At 41.8% G+C, this 16,185-nt stretch overlaps 1 protein-coding gene and 1 long non-coding RNA gene across 7 annotated transcripts in view; both read left to right on the top strand.

Moving 5' to 3' along the window:
* Positions 1–12,259, top strand: part of MAVS (mitochondrial antiviral signaling protein) — a 29,398-nt gene extending 17,139 nt beyond the window's left edge. Inside the window, exons 8-10 of one of the 6 annotated variants that reach the window (XR_001176466.2) lie at positions 7,555–7,796; positions 9,551–9,669; positions 12,202–12,259. The gene's annotated coding sequence lies outside the window, so the exon portion shown is untranslated. Of the gene's footprint in view, positions 1–7,554; positions 7,797–9,550; positions 9,852–12,201 lie in introns of those variants that run through there. The other 5 variants (XR_001176465.2, XR_006608393.1, XR_001176464.2 and 2 more) reach the window with 5 other exon arrangements.
* Positions 12,260–12,328: 69 nt separating this feature from the next.
* Positions 12,329–14,892, top strand: LOC106003779. The gene is made up of 3 exons (XR_001176468.2): positions 12,329–12,388; positions 13,021–13,172; positions 14,627–14,892. It is a non-coding gene; the product is annotated as an uncharacterized LOC106003779 (long non-coding RNA).
* Positions 14,893–16,185: the final 1,293 nt, after the last annotated feature.

The raw sequence follows: 16,185 nt of genomic DNA, 5'->3' as shown, positions 1-16,185 counted from the left end.
CTGTGGTTGGTTGGGGAATTTGGTTTCTCTGGTTGGTCCTGAGTTGGTAGAGATAAGGTATGGTGGGGACTGGGAAGAAGCTGCCAGACACTGAGTCCTAGTTGTACTGGGCCCACCGCTGCAGTTCTGGGGTGTATTAGCATGTGCACGTGTGCATACACACAGTGATGATAGTCCTATTCTTAAAACACCCCTGAGACCACTAGTTATAATATTCGGCATTATTACAGTATCGCAACATGGGGCAGATCTTGGCACACCGGGAGGAACGTGTTGGTGTGAAGTCTCATTTTAAATGGGGTTAAATTGTGGTTTGGCTTTCCAGGCTGGTTACTGCAGAGATTTGGGGTCAGAGTTCTAGTGTCATACCTGGTCTGGCCCATGTCCGTTTTTATATTCAGTCTCTCAGGGGGAAAAGTATGGGCACTGAGGGGAGCCTCCCCTGCTGGAATGGGAGGTGGGTTGTCACATACATATTTCCTCCAGCTCCCTCTCCCTCCCCATGGCCTGGGAGCCTGCCTGTGAGGGTGAGACCCCCTGCTCCAAGTCTTTGCTGAGCTATCACACCCACCAAGTGTCTTTTTCCTTTAGGCCTGGCGTAAAGCCCAGCTGCAATTGGAAGGCTTCTTTGGTCAGACCTCTCTCATTTATTAGGCTTTCTAAGTTCCCATGGCTTGCCTCAAACCCTGCAGGGTAAATTCTCATCGCCTTGCCTGTATTTTAAAAGCCTATACTGAGTATCTTTTCTTCTACATATTCAATACTGTTTCTATAAAAAAACAACAAAAACAGCATCCAAAGTACCCGCCCCCACCAAATACAACTTTTTATTTGAAGTAACACATACATACTGGAAAGCGTACTGAGAAAGGAATTAAGGAATCTGAGGCAAGAAGGGTGGAGGCAGCCAGAGAGAGCAGGGGGTGGGGGGAAGGTGAAGAAGGGGAGGAAGCCCTGGGTTCTAATTCTGGGTCCACAGCCAACTCATGGCATCCCTTACCCTCCTGGACCCACAAACAGTGGGTGATGTCAAATCCTTGCTCCTCAAATCCTTCCTTCTCCAAGGCTCAGTCCCATCAGCCCTTGAGTGTCCTTGGCTCGGTTGGCTGCATAGACTTCCTTCCCCTCCTGTTTTCTCTCCCCCCGTCCCCAGGTGCCATTCCACACCATCTGAATCACTGATTTCCTAGCAATCAGACTCTCTCTTCTATTGAATCAATTCACTTGTATTTAACATAAGAAGAAAGCAAAAATCCTTTCATTATCGCATGCAGCTGGAAATCGGCTTCTTGCAGGAGGCCTGTCCAAAGGAATGGGGAAAAAGAGAAACTGGTAATTGTTGAAAGAATGACTTCTTTGCCTACTCGCTGTCACGACATCCTTAGAATTGTGGGTCCACACTACTCATTTGTAGTCGTGCTACTATTATTACTTCTAGAACTTACAACCCTTGGACATTTCCTTCATTCAGCTTGCTGTTATGAAGGTCTACGATGACCAGATGTCAGCTTGTAGTGAGGCTACTGCAGTACAGAGCTTTCAATCTGGGTGACTCGATCAGGACTTTCCCCCTTTTCCCCACTGCCTTCACTGTCAGGAGTTTTCCGTTCTCAGGGTGTGGGGCGGCCTGCTACCTTCTGGACTTGGCTCAGTGGACTCCTTCCCACCCAGTCCAGCAGCAGCCAATCTCCCCCTTTGAATATTCACCTTCTTTATAATCTAGTCTCTTTGTTTATTTATTTATTTATTTATTTTTAAAGATTTTATTTATTTATTTGACAGAGAGAGATCACAAGTAGGCAGAGAGGCAGGCAGAGAGAGAGAGGAGGAAGCAGGCTCCCTGCTGAGCAGAGAGCCCGATGCGGGACTCGATCCCAGGACCCTGAGATCATGACCTGAGCCAAAGGCAGCGGCTTAACCCACTGAGCCACCCAGGCGCCCCAGTCTCTTTATTTATTTTTTATTTAAAAGTTTTTTTTTGTTTGTTTAAGTAATCTTTGTACCTCACATGGGGCCCAAACTCATGAGACTGGGATGAAGAGTTGCACGCTTTTCCGACTGAGCCAGGCACAAGTGCCCTTAATCTAGTCTCTTTAAAATTAAAAAAAAATATATATTTATTTGACAGAGAGATAGCAAGAGAGAGAAAGAGAGCAAGCGCACAAGCAGGGGGAGCTGCAGGCAGAGGGAAAGGGAGAAGCAGGCCCCCCGCTAAGCAAGGAGCCTGATGCAGGGCTCCATCCCAGGATCCTGGGATCATGACCCAAGCCAAAGGCAGATGTCCAACCGACTGAGCCACCCAGGTGTCCCCAAAACATCTTTTAATTACACAGGGAATACATGAAAATGTGCTTACTACAAAAAATCAAACCCCCAAACCAAGCAGTTTTTAGGCTGGAGATTCTCAAACTTCAGTGTAGATACCACTCCCTTGGGGATCTTGTGAAAGGCCGCTGCTGGCACATGCAGTCACTACGTTTCTGAAGAGACTTTTTTCCTTCCAAGATTTTAGTTAAATTCAAGTTAGTTAACATACAGTGTAGTATTCGTTTCAGGAGTAGAATTTAATGATTCTATATTACCCAGTGCTCGACACAACAAGTGTGCTCCTTGGTTCCCATCACCCAGTCACCCTATCCCTGGACCTACCTAACCTCCAGCCACCCTGTTTGTTTTCTATAGTTAAGAGTCTCTAGGGCGCCTGGGTGGCTCAGTGGGTTAAAGCCTCTGCCTTCAGCTCAGGTCATGATCCCAGGGTCCTGGGATCGAGCCCCGCATCTGGCTCTCTGCTCAGCAGGGAGCCTGCTTCCACCTCTCTCTGCTTGCCTCTCTGCTAACTTGTGCTCTCTGTCTGTCAAATAAATTTAAAAAAAAAGTCTCTTATGGTCTGTCTCCCTCTCTGTTTTTATCTTATTTTGCTTTTCCTTCCCTTCCCCTGTGTTCACGTGGTTTTTTTCTTAAACTCCACATAGGAGTAAAATCCTACGATATTTTTCTTTCTCTGACTTAATTTGCTTAGCATAATACCATCCATGTTGTTGCAAATGGCAAGATTTCATTCTTTTTGATGGGTGAGTAATATTCCATCACTTCTTTATCCACTCATCAGGCAATGGACATTGGAGCTCTTTCCATAATTTGGCTATTGTTGATAGTGCTGCCATAAACACTGAGGGTGTGTGCCCCTTTGAAACAGTGTTTTTGTATCCTTTGGATAAATACCTAGTAGTGCAATGGCTGGGTTGTAAGGCAGTTCTATTTTTAAAATATATTTTATTTATGGGGCACCTGGGTGGCTTAGTTGCTAAGCATCTGCCTTTGGCTCAGGTCAGGATCCCAGAGTCCTGGGATCGAGCCCCACGTTGGGCTCCCTGCTCCTTGGACAGCCTGCTTCTCCCTCTCCCACTCCCCCTGCTTATGTTCCCTTTCTTGCTGTCTCTCTGTCAAATAAATAAATAAAATCTTTAAAATATATGTATGTGTGTGTATATGTGTATATATATATACACACACACATATATAATTTATACATACATAATTTATATATAAAATATATAATTTATGCATATATATAATTTATTTATTCAGAGCACCAGTGGGGTGGGAAGGGGGAGAAGGAGAGGGAGAATCTCCAGCTGACTCTGAGCTGAAGGTTGAGCCTGACATGGGGCTTGATCCCATGACCCTGAGATCATGACCTGAGCTGAAATCAAGAGTTGGATGCTTAACTGACTGAGCCACATAGATACTCCTGTACTTTTTAATAATTTGAAAATTACTTTGTTTATTTTTATTTTATTAAAAGATTTTATTTATTTATTTGACAGACAGAGATCACAAGTAGGCAGAGAGGCAGGCAGAGAGAGAGGAAGGGAAGCAGCCTTCCTGCCTAGCAGAGAGCCCGATTTCGGGCTTCCATCCCAGGACCCTGAGATCATGACCTGAGCCAAAGGCAGAGGCTTTAACCCACTGAGCCATCCAGCCACCCCGAAAATTACTTTCCATACTAGAATGCAAATGCCCTGAGGTGTTTAACATTTTGAGGAATCTCCTTACTGTTCTCCAGAGTGGTTGCACAGTTTGCATTCCCACCAAGAGTATAAGAGTGTTCTCCTTTCTCTGTATCCTTGCCAGCATCTGTTGTTTCTTGAGTCATTGACTTTAGCTATTCTAATAGGTGTGAAGTGGTATCTCACTGTGGTTTTGATTTGTATTTCTCTGATGCCAAGTGATGTGAAGCATCATTCATGTGTCTGTTGGCCATTTGTATGTCTTCTTTGGGTAAGTGTTCATGTCTCCTGCCCATTTCTTAACTGGATTATTTATTTTTTGGGGTGTTGAGTTTGATAAGTTTTTTTTTTTTTATAGATTTTGGATACTAGCCCTTTCTCCAATATGTCATTTGCAAATATCTTCTCCCATTTTGTAGGTTACTTTTAGTTTTGTTGATTTCCTCAGCTATGCAGAAGCTTTTTATCTTGGTGAAGTCCCAACAGTTCATTTTTCCTTTTGCTTCCCTTGCCTCCATCAGAGATGTGCCTATTAAGAAGTGCTATGGCTGAGGTCAAAGGGGTTGCCTGCCTGTTTTTCCTCTAGAATTTTGGTGGTTTCTTGTCTCACATTTTGGACGTTCATCTAAGGAGACTTTTTTGAGTTAAAAACAAAGAACAGTAGTTGAAAATGTCCTTCACTCTCCTGTAAGTTTGAGAGACATCATTCTTTGCCTTTGCCTATGTACTGTGCCATTTGATAATCCTAAATTAATCCCATCTGTGGCTTGGGAGTGAGGACTCTGTTCGTAGCAGTGGGGTGCAGGGTCTCCTAGCCTCTAGACTCTTCTATAGCTCCTCATAGTACCCCACAAAGTATTGTTGCCAAGTTTACTAGGTCTTTGTTGAATTGAATTTAGTTCATACAGCAATCCAAATGATTTGGTCCTTGTTTCAGTTGATTGAGGACCCTTGACTTCTGAGTTTTTCTCCACCATGTGCAGGATGACCCACCCAAATCACTGATGAAATGGAGAACAGGGCAAATCCAGAGCCAGAGCCCCACACAGTGCCACTGAAGACCATTGGCCAACCAGCCTCATCAGTTGACCTCACCATTACTCAATCAGTATTCTACGCTCCCTATCGTCATCTACTAGTTAAGAGTATATATAACACTGGGCACCTGAGTGGCTCAGTTGCTTGAGCATCCAACTCTTGATTTCAGCTCAGGTCGTGATCTCAGGGCTGTGAGATCAAGCTCCAGTCAGGCTCTCTGCTTGTCCCTCCCCTTCTGCTCTTCCCCCCATGCTCTCTTTCTCTCTCTCCAAGATAAAGAAATAAATAAATTCTTTTAATAAAAGAGTACATATAACAATTCTAGTGGAGGTGTATCTGCTAATGAATGCTGCAAAAGAGAAATCAGGCCAATACTTAATAGCATAAAACAACACATTTCGTATCTCATGGTTTCTGTGGGTTAGGATTTCAGGTGCAGGCTCACTGGGTCCTTTGGCTCAGGGTCTCTAATGTGTTGGCTGGGGCTGCAGCCATCTCAGGGCTCAACCTGGAGAGGAGGATTCACCTCCAAACTACTCTTTTTTTTTTTTTTTTAAGATTTTATTTATTTGACGGAGAGATCACAAGTAGGCAGAGATGCAGGCAGAGAGAGAGAGAGCGAGAGAAAGCAGGCTCCCCGCTGAGCAGAGAGCCCAATGTAGGGCTCGATCCCAGGACCCTGAGACCATGACCTGAGCCAAAGGCAGAGACCCAACCCATTGAGCCACACAGGCGCCTCTCCAAACTACTCTTGTGGTTGTTTCAGGGTACAGTTCCTTCAGTTCCTTTCTGAATTGTTGCTCTGAGAGCTTCACTTCCTGTTGGCTGTTGGCTGTTGGCCAGAGGCCGCCTGCCCTCCATTCCTTGCTGCATGAGCCTCTCCGTAAAGCAGCTCCCAACGTAATATCTTGCTTCATTAGAACAAGCAGGAGAAAAGAGCTAGAGAGAGAGCACAACAGAAGTCATAGTCTTTCTTAAATTAACCTTAGAAGTGATATCTCATCACTTTTGTAAATTGCACTCACAGGGCAATTTACCAGGACATGGGGACCATTGGGAGTACCACTGTAGAAATTTTCTGCTATAGAAAGGGAAGTTGACTCAGACCTGCAACAGGACATATATATGAATTCTTTGACCCAGCAATCCCATTTCTAGTAATCTAAGCCCAAAATACACTGGCGAAAATAAACAAAGATATATGTACAAGGCTAATCATTATGGCACACTTTGTAAGTAGCAAAAGACTCAAGGGACACCAGGGTGGCTCAGTTGGTTAAGCATCTGCCTTTGATTCAGGTCATGATCTCAGGGTCATAAGATCGAGCCCCGCATCGGGGCTCCCTGCTCATCAGGGAGCCTGCTTTTCCCTCTCCCCGCTGCCCCTGCTTATGTTCTCCCTCCCTGTCTCTCTCTCTCTAATAAATAAATAAAATCTTTTAAAAGAAGGAAGAGATGGAAAATGTATAATCTTTTATTTAAGAAAAAAAGCTTTTAGTTAAGAGTTGAGTCTTGGTATCCCATGTGACTCTACTGGGAGAGGACTTTAGAAACCTGGGCCTGGTTTCATCTGGACTTTGCCTCACATAGCTTTCCCTTTGCAGATATTGGTTTGCATCCTTTCCCTGTAACAAATCTTAGCCACGAGTATTACTAAAACCAAAAGCATTTGGACTGGAATCTCTTGTCTGTTTTCATGAAAGGGTAAACCAAAACCTGATCGCAAAAATGGTCACCTATAAAGAAAGGGCAGGAACAGAAAAGAGGGTTCAAGGACAGAAGCTAGACTTTTCTGGATGTACCTTCTTTTGTAGATTTGACTTTGGAACCATGTTACTGTTTTACATAATTATATAACAAAGTTAAATTTAAGATTTTTTTATTTTGGGGAGGCTGGCTGGCTCAGTTGGAAGAGCATGTGACTCTTGATCTTGGGGTTGTGAGTTTGAGCCCCACGATGGATGGAAAGATTACTTAAATAAAACTTAAAAAAGAAAAAGATGTTTTGTAGCCCTAAAAATGGGGCAAAAAGAACTCAATTGTGTATTGAATTGATGCCTGAATCACACAGAGAGGAATTATTTCAACTTTAAAACACAACAGTTTGATTTTTCATCTGTAGTGCAATATATCCTTAAGACAAAAAAAACTGCAAGGAAATGTTAAACAGTATTTAGTAACCATCTTGTTGGTGATAATATTGGTATTTTTATTCTGAAACTATTATCTCTAATGATAAAGCAAATAAGTAGTGAATGTTGTTAAGAACTTGGATTTTTTAGGACAAGATAAAAGAGAAATATAAAACCAAAGGAATTATGTAAAAACTCTAGAACCTTAAAAATGAATGGAAAAATATTAATATAAATGTATGATATATTTTTCTCTTTATAAAAGTAGGTTTTCTATCTATATGCTAAAATGGCCTAGAAATTGAACAACCCAGTAGCAATGTGCACTCCTGGTGTCCAAATTGTGACCTCTAAACATCATTTCCTACTGATAGGAACAATTACTCCTTGGAGAAATGTCTGATTCAAGATCTGGACAGGAGATTTCTAGAGTTGAGGCTGGAAACTCTCATCATATCAGAGAACAAGAAAGCTGTGTAAGAATATCAGAGTCACCTTTAAATGATTATGGAGTCAATCTGAAGGGCTTCCATTGACCAAATGTGGCGCCAATTTGAACATCAAAAAGAAGAGTGATTCCAATGGATTGAAATTCACCAAATATGTTTTAAAATGCGTGAGTTCATAATAACACTAAAAAGAAAGTCATTCATTTATTTTTATTTTTTAAAGATTTTATTTATTTGACAGAGAGCGATCACAAGTAGGCAGAGAGGCAGGCAGAGAGAGAGGAGGAAGCAGGCTCCCTGCCAAGCAGAGAGCCGGATGCGGGGCTCGATCCCAGGACTCTGGGATCATGACCTGAGCAGAAGGCAGAGGCTTAACCCACTGAGCTACCCAGGCGCCCCAAGAAAATCATTCATTATCTGGTTATCTGATGACAAGAAAGTCATCAGATAACCATTATCTGGTTATCTGGTGACAAGAAAGTCATGTATTCTTAGTCACCTCAAGAAGACACTAGAGGGGCGCCTGGGTGGCTCAGTGGGTTAAGCGGCTGCCTTCGGCTCAGGTCATGATCTCAGGGTCCTGGGATCGAGTCCCGCATCGGGCTCTCTGCTCAGCAGGGAGCCTGCTTCCCTCTCTCTCTCTCTGCCTGCCTCTCTGTCTACCTGTGACCTCTCTCTGTCAAATAAATAAATAAAATCTTAAAAAAAAAAAAAAAGAAGACACTAGAAAACCAATTCATTCTGAAAACTGGTCAATAAAGAGAATCAATTCTGCTTTAAAAAAAAAAAAATAGGGCGCCTGGGTGGCTCAGTGGGTTAAGCCGCTGCCTTCGGCTCAGGTCATGATCTCAGGGTCCTGGGATCGAGTCCCACATCGGGCTCTCTGCTCAGCAGGGAGCCTGCTTCCTCCTTTCTCTCTCTCTCTGCCTGCCTCTCTGCCTACTTGTGATCTCTCTCTGCCAAATAAATAAATAAATAAAATCTTAAAAAAAAAAAAAAGAAAAAAATGGGGTTCCTGGCTGGCTCAGTAGAGCATGCAACTCTTGATCTTCCTTTTTTAAAAAGACTCATTTATTTATTTCAGAGAGAGAGCAGGAGCAGAGGGAAAGGGAGAGAGAGAATCTCAAGCAGGCTCCAGACCTAACTGGAGACTGACTCGGAATTTTGATCTTACTATCCCGAGATCATAATCTGAGCCAAAAACCAAAACTGGGTGCTCAACTGACTGAATCACCCAGGCACCCCATGCTACTCTTTTTTTTTTTTTAATAAGATTTCATTTATTTATTTGACAGAGAGAAATTACAGGTACACTGAGAGGCAGGCAGAGAGAGAGAGAAGGAAGCAGGCTCCCTGCTGAGCAGAGAGCCCGATGCGGGACTCGATCCCAGGACCCTGAGATCATGACCTGAGCCGAAGGCAGCGGCTCAACCCACTGAGCCACCCAGGCGCCCACCCCATGCTACTCTTGATCTTGAGGTTGTGGGTTTGAGCCCCACATTGGGTATAGAGATTACTTAGAGGTTAAAAAAAAAAAAAAAAAAAAAAGAATCAGGGGCACCTGGATGGCACAGTTGGTTGAAAGTCTGACTCAGTTTCAGCTTGGTCATGGTCTCGGGGTCATGGGATTGAGTCCTGAACTGGGCTCTACACTCAGTGCAGAGTCTGCTTGGGACTCTCTCTGCCTCTTCCTCTGCGCCCCTTCCCCCATATGCAGGCTCTCTCTCTCAAGTGAATAAATAAATCTTTAAAAAAATCAGTCTTGCCTTTTCTATAGAAGTTATACTTCAGGATACCAAAGAGCTGATGGATAAAGGTTCTTTATAAAAGAATTCCAATTAATTAAGTGCAGAGGAGATAAAAGAATTAGAATATCACAATTTTGCACCCCGTAATAAAATAATGGCTATATCACCATTAGGCAATGTCACCAATAGTTGCTGAATCCAGTAGATAAAAAGCTGATGGAGAACTTTATAATGGATGGACCAATCTGATGTTACCTGAACCAAATGACCAATCTTAACATCTCAAAAAGAGGTAATAATGCAAGTAAGTAGTGAATGTTATGAACTAGGATTTTCCTGTTCTGATGAGACAAATAAGAAATAAATAGTACCACCAATGATGAATTGTTTTAAAGCAAACCTGCATCTAATCAAGACTTTAAATTATGGGGTGCCTGGGTGGCTCAGTGGGTTGGGCCTCTGCCTTCAGCTGGGGTCATGGTCTTGGGGTCCTAGGATCGAGCCCTGCATCAGGCTTTCTGCTCCGAGCCCTGCATCAGGCTTTCTGCTCCGCGGGGCGCCTTCTTCCTCCTCTCTCTCTCTGCCTGCCTCTTGGCCTACTTGTGATCGCTCTCTGTCAAATAAATAAATAAAACCTTAGAAAAAAAACCACAAAAGACTTTAAATTACAAGGATGCAGTCATCAAAATCAGAAATGTGGAAATTCTTCGGGGCAAACAATCTGGTTTCTTCAATAAATAAATTGCAAGGAAAATAAATGGAGGGAAACAGGTTAAAAAAGATTTAAGAGACAAAGCAATGAAATGCATTATGTTGACTTTGGAAAATGAATTTGACACAATTATAAAAGATTGACAATCAGGGAAAGTTAAATAATGTGGGGTTCATGATACTTGAGGGTTTTTTTTTTTAAGATTTTATTTATTTTTTTGAGAGAGAGGGAGCATGGGGAGAGGGGAGCAGAGGAAAAGGGAGAGAGAGAATCTTAAGCATCCTATCTTAAGAATCTAAGATTAAGCATGGGGTCCAAACTCATGACCCTAAGAACAAGACCTGAGCTGAGATCAAGAGTCAGACACTTAACCGGCTGAGCCACCCCACCAGAAATGATTCTAGATGTTCTACATATATTATTTAACTTTTCCCCAAGGCCTATTACATTTATCTTTCCATTAACATTGACAATATATATTTATTTTTTCAGTTAAAATACCTTGGGAAGCAGTCTATAATATCTAAAAGTATTACAAATTCCTTTTGATGGCTGCATAGTGTTCCATTGTGGCCCAGTCATTTTTTATTCAACTGAGGTTTAGCTAGGTTAAGCAGCTTGCTGAAAATCACTCAGCTGGAGCTGGTAGGATTAGGACTAAGGTCTGGCTGACTCCAAAGCATGTATTCTAAATTAGTGTTTCCCAGACTTTAATACATATATGAATCCCCTGAGGCTTTTGCTGAAATTGCAGATAAGGTGGGTTTGGGGTGAGTCCTGAGATCCTTACAAATTACTCATCATGCAAAAGCAAGGGAAGCCTAGAAAACTTGGTCTGAGCATGGACTGCACACTGGGATCACCTGGGAAGCATTAAAAACTTAGTAAAAATATATATTGGTGTTCTCTTTCAGTGAATTAGGCCAGAGACAGGGATTATTTAAGGAAAGGACAATAAATTCTGCAATAGCCTCCATCTTCTAAAATAAGGTAGATAGTTTTCTCTTGTGCATTTGTCTCTTCAGCTGCCTGAAATATGAGGATCCTTGAGAAATGGGCTTGCCCTTATGGTAGGAAAGTTATTGTTCAAAATATTGGATTTTGGGAGAGGATGGGCTTGGTTTCCATCATTACTGTTTTAAGACTCTGGTTGCAAGTAAGAGAAAACAATATAAGCTAAATTAAGAAAAAAAAGGGGTGACAGAGTCATAAGAAATATTTAAAAACATTTTAATGTTTCAGGAAGGGACCCAAAGACAGGAAAGTAATCAGCCCAGGAAAGGATGGAAGTTGGCAAGACTAGGAGAACTGGCAAAGCACTCTTGTTTTTCTGGTTTGCTCTGTGCATCTGTTCATTCTTGGGTCTCTCTGCAAATCAGCTTTCTCTGTTCCTTTGCGTGCATGGAGGATGTGGGAGCACACTTTGAGAACTGAGTCCCTGTTCCAAGGTGTTGGGTTATGGATGCAAACATGGCTATTGGAGCCTAATCTACAGGTAGGTAGGGGGATTTCTGGGTGAAGAGGGAATGGTTGTGAGGTGGCAGGTATGAAACATTGTCTACTGCAAAGATGTTAGGATTTTAAAGAATCCTGAAGTTGTTATTGCCACTGTAATGATTAACACATTGTGTGTGTGTGTGTATCTGTGTATTACACTGTGAAAGGCGCTGTGGGGGATATGAAGGTGCAAGCTTTTATTCTAATAGCTCTCAAAGTCTAGTTGGAGATTATAAAACATGTATATCAAGAATGTTAACACAAGGAAGTATGTGATACATGTCATTAAGAGTGACGTATTTTAAAAGATTAGAAGGTTCATAGCTAAGTGTGGTAATCTGTGAGGACTTTAAGGAGGAGGTATCTTTTGGGATAAACTATGGAAATTGGGTTGAATTTTGATTAAGCAGAAATGGGGTGGGAGGAATTTCATGTAGAGCTGAAGGATGAAGTTTACAGCTGGGTAAGAGTCAAGTCTGTCTGGAGAGCTGGGAGATTCCTTTTGCTAGAACATACTACGCAAGTGTATGGGAAGTAATGACGAAAAGTGGAAAGATGCTAAATGTGGGACTCCTTGTATATTAAGTGTTTTTAAAAATTTTATTTATTTGACAGAGAGAGATCACAAGTACGCAGAGAGGGAAGTCGGAGAGAGAGGGGTGGGGAAGCAGGCTCCCCGCTGAGCAGAGAGCCGGATGTGGGCTCTCCAAGAACCCTGGGATCAAGACCTGAGAACCCTGGGATCAAGACCTGAGCCGAAGGCAGAGGCTTTAACCCCCTGAGCCACCCAGTCACCCCTATAGTAAGTGTTTTGAATTTAGTTCTGTAGGTGAAACCTTTTTCTTTTCTTTCTTTCTTTCTTTTTTTTTTTTTTTTAAGTAGGCTCCATGCTGGGGTGGGGAATGAACTCGTGACCTGAGATCAACTCCTGACTGAGATCAAGAGTCAGAAGCTAAACATAACTAGCCACCCAGGTGCCCTTCATCAAGACCTTTTAGAGGGGAGATTATACCAGCACCTGGGAGCATGGGCCTGGAAAGTAAACCAGAAGCAGAACAAGTATTTAGGAGGCAACCAAAATAAAGTGCTCCCACAGGGCTCTTTTTGTCTAATTTGATAGCTACTAGACACTTGTGGCTATTGATAATTTTTTAAAAGTTTATTTATTTATTTTAATAATCTCTATACCTAATTTGAAGCTCAAACTCAAAACCCAGAGAGCAAAAGTTTCGGGCTTTTCAGACTGCGCCAGCCAGGCACCCCACTGATCACTTCTAATGTGACTAGCGCCGTATGTTGAAATAATAATGTTTTGGAAATATTGGGTTAAATATGCTAACAAAATAATTTCACCCATTTCCTTTTACTTTTAAAGATGTGGCTACTAGAAAATTTAAATTACCCATGTGATTTGTATGTATTTCTGGTGAATAGTGCTGGACTCAAGGAAAGGGCACATGAGAGTGAAGAATCATGTTGCCCAGAGGAACAGAAATGGCAGTGCCATTAAGAGAACTGAGGAAAGGGAAGCTGTTGAAGAGGAAAGAGGACAAACTTGTTTTCAGAAAGCAGATGCTTTTACAAAGGTAAGTTTCCCCTTATCTGCAAGGGATATGTTCCAAGATCCCCGGTAGGTGGCTGCAACCACGGAGTACCAAACCTTATATATACCTGTTTTTCCTGTTAAAACACAACTGTGATAAGATTTAATTTATAATTTAGGCACAGTAAGAGATTAACTACAGTAATCACAAGAAGGAACAAGTATAATAGTCTATTGTAATAAGAGTTTTATCAATGTTATCTCTTATTGGACTGTATCCATCCTTCTTCTTGTAATGATATGAGACAATAAAATACCAATGTGATGAGACGAAGTGAGGGCAACGATGTAGGTGTTGTTATGTAGCCACTGGCTACTGGTGACCTTCTGACAGTATTTCAGAAGAAGGATCATCTACTTCAAGACTGGCTGACCACAGGTAAATGAGGCCTGGGAAAGCGAAGCTTCAGATGGCGGGGGGTGGGGGAGAAGGAGGTCTACTGCAGGTTTATTTGGGGATGAAGATAATCTTAGCCATCAAGCTGGATCACCTGGGTAGCTCAGTTGGTTAAGCGGTCGACATTTGATTTAGGCTCAGATCATGATCTCAGGGTCATGAGATGGAGTCCTGTGTAGGGCTCTGTGCTGGGCATAGAACGTGTTTAAGATTCTCTTTCCCTCTTCCTCTCCCCCTTTCAAAAATAAATAAATATGCCATTAAGCTTTCAAAATGGAAAGAACTAGATCTTCATTGCTTTTACTATAACAGAGATGTGAGTGATTTTTATATCCAGAGATGAATTTCCCAAAGTGTGTCCAAGGAAGAGATTCTGTGAAAAAAAGATTCCATGGACAATTACATTTGGAAAATACATAGCTGAGTCTCCTCTTGGAGATATGCACATGCATATATAATATCTAGGGGCTTAGTAACTTCCTGTCTATCCTATCCTATCTTTGTCCTATGAAAGAGATAATAGGCAAGGTTCCCCCCAAGTCTCCACACCATTATATTCTGGAAAAAAAGACCAGGTACTTGAAAGGGGACTGATTCCATGCTTTTCATTTCCCTGGCACCAATACAGTGAAAGGAGAAAGAAGTTGGTCTATAAAAGTCTGTGGCTTGACACTCTTGTGATACTTTCAATTTTTTATTCCCCAGTGATGCTCTATTTTAGCTGCAAGAAAACTCAATAGAAACTCAGGGAGGGTGTTTCCCCGGGCTGTTAGATAGTAGTAAGAGACAAGGAAGTGAATCTTCTATCATCTGGGGGCCAGAGGGCAGACTGTGGGCCCTAACGTGGCCTCCAATGACTCTCTCCTTCCTGGTATTCACATTCTTGGGTAATATCAACCCAGTCTGAAGAAGTCTCATCTGTGTAATAATAGGATATTGGATACTGCAATAGGATATTGCAGCCATGATGGGTGTACGACTTTCCAGGCTCGATCTTAAAAGATATTGTAATTTCTGCATGTTTTCCCTCGAATCACTAGCTTCGGGAGAAGCCAGCTGTCATGTTGGGAGGACACTCAAGCAACCCTATGAAGAGGCCCACCCATGTTGTGGGAGCTGAGGCCTCCTGCCAAAAGCTAGTACCAGCTTGCCAGTCATGTGAATAAGCCATCTTGGAAGTGGATCCTTCAGACCATATGCCCTCAAATGACTGCAACTTCATGAAAGAGCCAGAACCATCCAGCTAAATCACGCCCAAATTCTTGACCCACAGAAACTGAGATAATAAATATTTATTACTCAGCCACTAAGTTTTGGGGTTATTTCTGACCTAGCAAAAGGCAACTAATATGGTAGATGTCTATTCTGTGTGATGTTTTGTCATGGAAATGGCTCTAGATTTGCAAATTATTACTTTAGAATTTGGTTAGTTCCTATAAAACATTATGCTTACCATGACCTCTGGTGTGTATACCAGAACATAGCCACCTCCAGCCCTGAGATGTGTATTCCAGAAAACTTGTTTTCTCTGGTGTGTATACCAGAAAACTGGTTTCTCCCCAAGAGTAAATTATTGAGAGAAGTGATTAAAAAAAAATTGATACTCTCCCTTTAAACTCTTATAATACCCAGAGAGAAAGAAAATCTCTTACTCGCTCCTTTTATTTGACGTTTTGGAAAAAAAAAAAAAAACCTTGCTCCACGAAAAATCTTCAATTTCTTTTCTTTTCCTTAAAATACATGTTTTATTTAAGTAAAACACACATACAGAAAAGTGCACGAAACACGTGAACATCTTAAAGACACATTGCAAAGTGAACACACCCATGTAGCCACCACCCAGACCAGAGAAACTGAACACTCCCTGTCCTACAGAAATCTGTTGCCCTGTCATCATGACTCTCTTCCCCTTCCCCCCACAAAACCCCATCATCCTGATTTCTAATCATTTATTAATATTGAACTTCATATAAATCATACAGTATGTATTCTTTCATGTCTGTTTTATTTTGCTCAGTGTGTTTGTATTTTTCATTTAGGATTATAAACATCTTGCCTAATTGCCATTCATCCGTTATTTTTATAAACTTTAGAGATAGCCACAAACTGTAAGTTCATACCACGGAGTGAGGACACATATATTTATTTAGATATAAATATCTAAATATAGATATATAAATATTTATATATTTATTTAGAGGACAAAAACCCTTCTAAGAATTTATTGGAATTTTACTGAATCTGTACCTTCTGGTTACTGTAAGGCAGAGAGTAGCTGAACTTCTCAGGAATCCAGGCTCTGTCATTTTTTAAGCTGTGTGTCTCCAGTTAAGTTGCCTCATCATCCCAGTGTCTCTTAGAGGATTAAATGACATGTAAAGGCACTCTCTACACTGTAAAAAACAAACAAACAAAAAACAAACTACACAGGTATTTCAGGTGTTGTTTTGCTACTGGGGTTCATCTTGGGAGTCTTGGATGATGATGATTTCTGATTCTTCAGGATGACCTATCAGAACTCACAGTCTAGGATGAACGCTCCCTCGGGTCAAGGAGGACCACATTGGTGAGGGGTAGAAAGAAAGATGGGCCACACTGG

The sequence above is a fragment of the Mustela putorius genome, unplaced genomic scaffold (assembly GCF_011764305.1).
Source record: "Mustela putorius furo isolate JIRA1106 unplaced genomic scaffold, ASM1176430v1.1 tig00000874_pilon_pilon_pilon, whole genome shotgun sequence".
In the NCBI taxonomy this organism is placed as follows: domain Eukaryota; kingdom Metazoa; phylum Chordata; class Mammalia; order Carnivora; family Mustelidae; genus Mustela; species Mustela putorius.
The sequence above is the reverse complement of the archived record's forward strand: the minus strand, read 5'-3'. Positions and strand labels throughout refer to the sequence as shown.